At 41.4% G+C, this 6973-nt stretch overlaps 1 pseudogene; it reads right to left on the bottom strand.

The window, feature by feature from the left end:
• Positions 1-1332: 1332 nt before the first annotated feature.
• On the bottom strand, positions 1333-6490 carry LOC133749286 (olfactory receptor 7A17-like; annotated as a pseudogene).
• Between the last annotated feature and the right edge of the window lie 483 nt (positions 6491-6973).

Here is a 6973-nt window from a genome sequence, read left to right as displayed (position 1 = left end):
GCCCATGTACACAAGACAGTGGAATACAATGACATCACAATGCTGCCTATGATTGACAGCCTGGCTGCCTTTATTGAAGGTCATTTATGACTCTGACTCTTGTCCATACCCAGACAATTTACATTACCAAACTTCTTTTTCCTTGGCACCTGTGCTGGGGGGTGTGAGCGTGATGAGCTACCCTGGAGCAAAAGAGACTCAGGTTGTGTCAGTGACCCAGTCTGGCACTGTGGTTCCCATGGTGGTTCCAGCAGCAGGATTGTGGCAGGGAAGGAACCCAGTGCCCATCCACACAGCACGCTTGTGCTGGAGTCTGCAGTGTCTGCAGGAGGCCTGTAGGGTCGGATGCAGGCAGGGAGGGGGACAAAGAAGAGCAAACTATGGTCTGATGATTTGTTCTACTCTGAAGTTGCAGAAATGGCTTCAAATACCAAGGGGAGATGCCCACAGGTTGGAATAGGACCTTTAAGCCTTTCACTATAACGTAAATTTAAAATACATTATGTCAAAAATAAACTACTGACTTAAAAATATGTCATAAGCATGGTATGTGTGATTTGACAAGAAATCACTTCTCAGAAATACACATATTACACCACGAGATATGTGACTCTTTTTTGATTGGGTTATTATTTTAATAGAAAGATTTTATTTAATAAATATAAATTTCATAGGTACAACTTTTGGATTACAGTGGTTCTTCCTCCCATACCCACCCTCACATCAGCAAATCATCCCATTTCATACTCTCTCCCATTCCATTCTTCATTAAGATTCATTTTCAATTATCTTTATATACAGAACACCAACTCTATACTAAGCAAAGATTTCCACAGTTTGCACTCACACAGCCACACAAAGTATAAAGTACTGTTTGATGACTAGTTTTATCATTAATTCTCATAGTACAACACATTAAGGACCGAGGTCCTACATGGAGAGCCAGTGCACAGTGACTCCTGCTGTTGATTTAACAATTGACACTCTTATTTATGATAAGTAGCTTTTTGAATTTTTCATACTTAATTGCATATTGAGCAGGTGCTTTGCAAAAAGAAAAATACAATGTAACTCAAAGTTGTTCAATACATAAACTAACTCCTCTTTCATCTCAATCTTTTTCATGAAATTTTTGAAGATACCAGAGAAAACACTAAGTACAACAGGCCAGTCATTTAAAATGGCCATGGAAGTTGTAATAAAAAAAACCACAGAGGACAGACTAAGCAAGTTCTGCTTCTCCAATCTGATAAATGAATCCCATTGTCTGGCTCTGAGGCTTGGAATCCTGCAGTCTTAGACTCTGGTTATGCCCCACTGCCATGGGATCCCCTACAGCTGATGGAACAAGAGTCTTTTCAGAGCCCTCTTCTATCTGTGTTCCTCAGACTGTAGAAGGGATTCAGCATGGGGGTGATGACTGTGTACGTCACAGACACTGTAGCAGTGGGGCTGAGCAGGGGGCTGCACCAGCACTGAGGTACACACCTATGCTCGTGTGGTAAAATGAGGAGATGACAGAGAGGTGAGAGGCACAGGTGGAAAATTGCCTTATGCTTCCCTTGAGCTGATGAGATTGCAAGGATGGAAGAAATAATCTTAGAGTCAGAGTAAAGGATGCCAGCGAGGGGACTCCCAGCCAGCAGGACAGCAGCAAAATATAAGACCAGATCATTAAGAAAGGTGTCAGAATAGGTGCTGTGCATTGCCTGGTTCAGTTCACAGAACTGGGGGATTTTCAGGTTTGCACAGAAGGACAGCCACAGCACCATTAGGGTGTGTAACAAGCCATGCAGGGCACTGATGACCCAGGACACCAGGACCAGCTGCACACAGAGCCTGGGGTTCATGGTGACCATGCAGGGGGTGACATATACCTACAAATCTGTCATAGGCCATCATGGTCAGGAGAACTTCATCTAACTTTGCAAAAAGCAATAAAAAGAACATCTGGGTGATGCAGCCTACATAGGTGATGGCTTGGCTCTGGTCTGTATATTTACCAGCATCTTAGGGACAGTGGTGGAGGGGAAGCAGACATCTACCAAGGACAGGTTGGAGAGGAAGAAGTACATGGGCGTGTAGAGGTGGGGGTCTGAGAGGATGGCAAGGATGATAAGCCGGTTTCCAGCCACAGTGGCCAGGTACATGGAGAGGAAGAACCCAAATATGAGGGGCTGCAGCCAGGGATCCTCTGAGAATCCCAAGAGACTGAATTCCACAAGGTGTGTTTTGTTACCTGGTTCCCTGTGGTGTAAGTCACTAAAGAATGAGAAAAATCACATAAGATAGAGTGACAGATATAGAGATTGATAGGTAGAGGATAGATTTATTATAGATATATTATAGATAGATGATAGATAAATAGATCATAGAAATTACATAGATGTTAGGGAAGCAAAGTTTAACAGTTTGAAGTGTCCCCTGCAACTGGCAGAATCATAACACTGAATGTCTCTCTTTTTAATTTATGCAAAACTGGTAGTCAGAATGCAATTATGGACCTAGAAATAAAAAATGTAGATCACAAAACAACTGATAGAAGAGGGCTAATATTTTGAAAAACTGAAAAGGAAAATCATAACAATTAAATGGCATCAACAACAGTCACTAATTTACCATAATATTGACAAATATCTGGAGAGAGAACTTAACACCATGATCTTTTTGGCTAGCGTGTTAAGCTGACACCTGCAACATTGGCACCCCATGTGAACACCAGTTCAAATCCTAGATGCTCCAATTCCCATCCAGCTACCTGTGAATGTGCCTGGAAAAGTAGTGAAAATGGCTCAAGTGCTTGGGCCCCTGAACCCACATTGGAGACCTGGTTGTAGTTGCTGGCTTCTGACTTCAGCCTCATTCAGCCCTGGCTGTTGTGGCCATTGGAGGAGTGAATTACTGAATGGCAGATGTCTCTGTCTCTCCACCCTACTCTGTTTTTGAAATAGAAAAAGACTTCACATTAGTTGAAGGTGTGTCTTTTTTTACTTTTATTTAATGAATATAAATTTCCAAACTACAGCTTATGGATTACAATGGCCTTTTCTCCCCACATAACTTCCCACCCACCCATAACCCTCCCCTCTCTCGCTCCCTCTCCACTTCCATTCACATCAAGATTCATTTTCAATTATCTTTATATACAGAAGATCAGTTTAGTATATATTAAGTAAAGATTTCAACAGTTTGCACCCACACAGAAACACAAAGTGAAAAATACTGTTTGAGTACTAGTTATAGCATTAAATCACAATGTACAGCACATTAAGGACAGAGATCCTACATGAGGAATAGGTGCACAGTGATGCCTGTTGTTGACTTAACAAATTGACACTCTTGTTTAAGGCGTCAGCAATCTCCCCAGGCTCTAGTCATGAGTTGCCAAGGCTATGGGAAGCCTTTGAGGCAAGTCCGATTAAGCATGTCCCAATTGTACATCTCTTCCCTCTCTTATTCCCACTCTTATATTTAACAGGGATCACTTTTCAGTTAAGTTTCAACTTAACTGTGTATTAATTACAGAATTCAACCAATAGTATTAAGTAGAACAGACAAAAAATACTAAAAGGGATAAAGTATTAAGTTGTTCATCAATAGTCAGGGCAAGGGTTGATCAAGTCACCATTTCTCATAGTATCCCTTTCACTTCCACAGGTTTCCTTTTTGGTGCTCAGTTAGTTGTCACCTATCAGGGAGAACATATGATATTTGTCCATTTGGGACTGGCTTATTTCACTCAGCATGATGTTTTCCATGTTCCTCCATTTTGTTGCAAATGACCAGATTTCATTGTTTTTACTGCTGTATAGTATTCTATAGAGTACATGTCCCATAATTTCTTTATCCAGTCTACTGTTGATGGGCATTTGGGTTGGTTCCAGGTCTTAGCTATTGTGAATTGAGCTGCAATAAACATTAATGTGCACATGGCTTTTTTGTTTGCCAAATTAATTTCCTTTGGGTAAATTCCAAGGTGTGGGATGGCTGGGTTGTATGGTAGGGTTACATTCAGGTTTCTGAGGAATCTCCAGACTGACTTCCATAGTGGCTTAACCAGTTTGCATTCCCACCCACAGTGGGTTAGTGTCCCTTTTTCCCCACATCCTCTCCAGCATCTGTTGTTGGTAGATTTCTGAATGTGAGTCATTCTCACCGGGGTGAGGTGAAACCTCATTGTGGTTTTGATTTGCTTTTTCCTGATTGCTAGTGATCCTGAACATTTTTTCATGAGTCTGTTGGCCATTTGGATTTCCTCTTTTGAAAAATATCTATTGAGGTCTTTGGCCCATCTCTTAATTGGGTTGTTTGTTTTGATGTTTTGGAGTTTCTTGATCTCTTTGTAGATTCTGGTTATTAACCCTTTATCTGTTGCATAGTTTGGAAATATTTTTTCCCATTCTGTCAGTTGCCTCTTTGCTTTCCTGAATGTTTCTTTTGCAGTACAGAATCTTCTCAATTTGATGCAATCTCAGTAGTTAATTTTGGCTTGGACTGCTTGTGCCTCCGGGGTCTTTTCCAAGAAGTCTTTGCCAGTGTCAATATCTTGCAGGGTTTCTCCAATGTTCTCTAATAATTTGATGGTGTCAGGTCATAGATTTAGGTCTTTAATCCATGTTGAGTGGATTTTTGTGTAAGGTGAAAGGTAGGGTTCTTGCTTCATGCTTCTGCAAATGGAAATCCAGTTTTCCCAGCACCATTTATTGAATAGACTGTGAAGGTGTGTCTTAATTCATCTTGTATCAATGTTTGTGGACTCAATTTTTCTTAAAGAAGATAAAGGGATCGTTAGTTAAATGATGAATGACAACGAGCTCCTCGTGACAATGGAAAGTGATGTGATTTGAGAAAATGACCTGATCACATAAGGCTAATGGGAACACCCAGGACATTAAGTTACAGGAATAATTGGATGAGAAAACAAGTTGGAAACATGTATAAAGCAAATGATCAATACTAAGAATTCAGAACACCCTTCTACATTTAATAACAGTGTGGTGGGAACATAAGAAAATTTATTTTTATTTCACAATATAAAAGCACAAACTTTTCCAACTCCTAAATAAAGCTACCAGGGTACTTAAGGAAGGTGGTGGAACATGGGACTTAAAGGCACATCCATTTTGGTGCATATCTTTTGCAAAATACACATTTTTTCCATCAACTTTTTGATGAACTCTTATGAGAATAGAGAGAAAATTTTATGCACCACGATTTTCAAGATTTCAACACCATGAATCCATTTTACTACAAAAGCTTTTGAGAACCCTTATATATGTACAGGGAAGAATTTAGTGGAATTCAAAAGGTAGTGAAAATTTGCTAATACTTTGTAAGAAGGATGCAATAAAAAACAGGAATAAAATGTTCCAACCCAACTGCACTACAGGAACAAATTGCACAGTGAGAGAAAACACAATTAATGAGAGAGGCTCAGAAAGTTCAGCCTCAAGCCACTGAATAGCAGTGAGGCCACTGTAACCCACCTGGCTTCACCTTGTTGTACCTGAGCAAGTATGAACAAAGGAGCTCCACACATTGATAAAATTTGATGGTCCTTTATTTGCCGGCGGTGGAGAGTGGGCTCATGCCCTAAAGAACTCTCGACCCTGAATCCTAAAGCAAAAGGGTTTATAAAGGCAAAAACCACAAAATCAGGAGGGGAATTCATGGTTGCTAGGAACAGGGGGGAATACATGGTTACCGGGGTCAAGCTGACCTAAAACCTATGCGAAACTAGTATCAATTATAATTTTGACAATACCAGTTACAATCTTATAATCCTGACATTAATCCAGGTATTGGTTTTAATTATATGTAGGACATAGACAAATTACATTTTTGTCATTAACCCAGGTGCAACCTTTCTACTTTTAAGCTTGAACAATTATGCTAGGGGGTTTCTATGCTCTGCCAAGTGTGATGTAGTGGATTACTATTGTTCTACTGTTTTAGATCATAGTTTCAGACCAGAGTCTCACAGTGGGGGGGTGCTTTCCCAGAATGGAGTCTCAAGTGCTCCAAAATGGAGTCCCTACTGTCAAGGTGCTACTTCAACTGAATGATGAATTCTGCATTGCTCATGTGAATGTCCTGTGTGAGATAAGACATGGAGACACGTGTGGCTCATGAGCAGACACTGTAGCATCATACATGCAGGCATTTCTCTATTCTCTGCCTTTATCCTCAACAGGGAAGCATTCAAATACGCCCCTCTTACAAACAGCTCTGGGGAAGGTGAGGACTGAGTGTGGGACACAGCCCCAAGAGCCAGAGCTGGCATTTCCCCTCAATAATCCATTGAAATGCACAATTTCTTATTATTGATTCTATTTTCCTGGAAGCACTTTATTTTCCTGCTGCTGTCGTAGAATTGGATTTCCCACACCATTAGCAATGCTGCTGTCCTGCACAGTCTGATGCTTGCTTACCTTTCCAGAAACTCAATAATCCAGGAGCAAGCAAGAACCCTCAGCTGTCTTTCAGGCATGGGCTAACCTGGTGAAGAGCTCCACTGACCTTGAGCAAACTCTCTGCTTCCATTTCCTCTTCCCCCTGACCTTAGCAGTGCCTGGTGGGCTCTCAGGCTCACTGGGATAGGACACCTAAGAGAACGGTCTTTGTGTGGAAGCTCCAATTCCTTGCTGGATGGCGGATGATTGAGGCTGAAGCTCTGTCCCAGACAAGGCAGCAGGAAGAAGAGAAGCATCAGTCCCTGAGCCAGACTCAGGACACTGAAAGCAAAAGCCAGGCTCCTTCTTGTGCAAGCTGAGGGATAGAGACAGAGGAGAGATTTAAAGCTCCCTGCACCTGCTCCTTTGGCACCTCCTTCCCTGCTATTCTGACCTGTAAGATCCTGATATATCTGAGGGACTTGTCTGTACATGCATCTATTTTTTTTGTGCAAGTGGTTCCCAAGAGACCAAGTTAGCAGGCAGGGAAATCCTCTGTCTCCACACTGTTGCTGTAGATT

This window comes from Lepus europaeus, chromosome 20 (genome assembly GCF_033115175.1).
Source record: "Lepus europaeus isolate LE1 chromosome 20, mLepTim1.pri, whole genome shotgun sequence".
Classification (NCBI taxonomy): domain Eukaryota; kingdom Metazoa; phylum Chordata; class Mammalia; order Lagomorpha; family Leporidae; genus Lepus; species Lepus europaeus.
This window is presented reverse-complemented; position numbering and strand designations above follow the sequence as displayed.